Raw genomic sequence first — 1,461 nt, 5'->3', positions numbered from 1 at the left:
AAACTGAGACGAGTCTTTATGTTCTTTTTGCTCAGCAGCGGTTTTCGTCTTGGAACTCTGCCATGCTGACCATTTTTGCCCAGTCTCTTTCTTATGGTGGAGTCATGAACACTGACCTTAAGTGAGGCAAGTGAGGCCTGCAGTTCTTTGGATGTTGTTGTGGGGTCTTTTGTGACCTCTTGGATGAGTCGTCGCTTTGCTCTTGGGGTAATTTTGGTCGGCTGGCCACTCCTGGGAAGGTTCTCCACTGTTCCATGTTTTTGCTTTTTGTGAATAATGGCTCTCACTGTGGTTTGCTGGAGTCCCAAAGCTTTAGAAATGGCTTTATAACCTTTTCCAGACTGATAGATCTCAATTACTTTCTTTCTCATTTGTTTCTCATTTCTCGGCATGATGTCTAGCTTTTGAGGATCTTTTGGTCTACTTCACTTTGTCAGGCAGGTCCTATTTAAGAGATTTCTTGATTGCGAACAGGTGTGGCAGTAATCAGGCCTGGGTGTGGCTAGAGAAATTGAACTCAGGTGTGATAAACCACAGTTTTAACAGGGGGGCAAACACTTCTTCACACAGGGCCATGTAGTTTTGGATTTTGTTTTCCCTTAATAATAAAAACCTTCATTTAAAAACTGCATGTTGTGTTTACTTGTGTTATCTTTGACTAATATTTAAATTTGTTTGATGATCTGAAACATTAAAGTGAGACAAACATGCAAAAAAATAAGAAATCAGGAAGGGGGCCAACATTTTTTCACACCACTGTGTATATATATATATATATTCAAAACAACATTTCTCTCTTATATTTAAAATAAAATGTTTATTTAGTTTTTTGTTCAAATGCCATGAGCCCCAAGTTTTGACCCATGAACTACCATATCGCACATAAATATAATACAATAATATGAATTTAAATATGAATCATATAATTAAAAAAGATAATATTTTAAAATACAAACACTTAAATACATAAATGCGTATACAAATACTTAACTACAAACCTAAATACATAATTTTGTTATCATTTTCTTAAAGAAAAATATTGTCATGTCTTAGTTCAGTTCTCTCTCTCTCTCTCTATATATATATATATACAGTGGGGGAAAAAAGTATTTAGTCAGCCACCAATTGTGCAAGTTCTCCCACTTAAAAAGATGAGAGAGGCCTGTAATTTTCATCATAGGTATACCTCAACTATGAGAGACAAAATGAGAAAAAAAATCCAGAAAATCACATTGTAGGATTTTTAAAGAATTTATTTGCAAATTATGGTGGAAAATAAGTATTTGGTCAATAACAAAATTTCATCTCAATACTTTGTTATATACCCTTTGTTGGCAATGACAGAGGTCAAACGTTTGCTGTAAGTCTTCACAAGGTTTTCACACACTGTTGCTGGTAATTTGGACCATTCCTCCATGCAGATCTCCTCTAGAGCAGAAATGTTTTGGGGCTGTCGCTGGG

General features: G+C 35.5%; 1 protein-coding gene across 1 annotated transcript in view; it reads left to right on the top strand.

Annotated features, from left to right (window-relative positions):
- LOC107575327 (neogenin-like) overlaps nt 1–1,461 on the top strand; it is a gene marked incomplete at its 5' end in the record, with an annotated part of 30,020 nt that overhangs the window by 24,519 nt on the left and 4,040 nt on the right. The gene's annotated exons all lie outside the window — the stretch shown is intronic.

The sequence above is a fragment of the Sinocyclocheilus grahami genome, unplaced genomic scaffold, assembly GCF_001515645.1.
Source record: "Sinocyclocheilus grahami isolate Dianchi unplaced genomic scaffold, SAMN03320097.WGS_v1.1 scaffold2572.1, whole genome shotgun sequence".
NCBI classification, from domain to species: Eukaryota; Metazoa; Chordata; class Actinopteri; order Cypriniformes; family Cyprinidae; genus Sinocyclocheilus; species Sinocyclocheilus grahami.
Note: the sequence above shows the minus strand (reverse complement) of the source record. Positions and strands in the feature narration are given on the sequence as shown.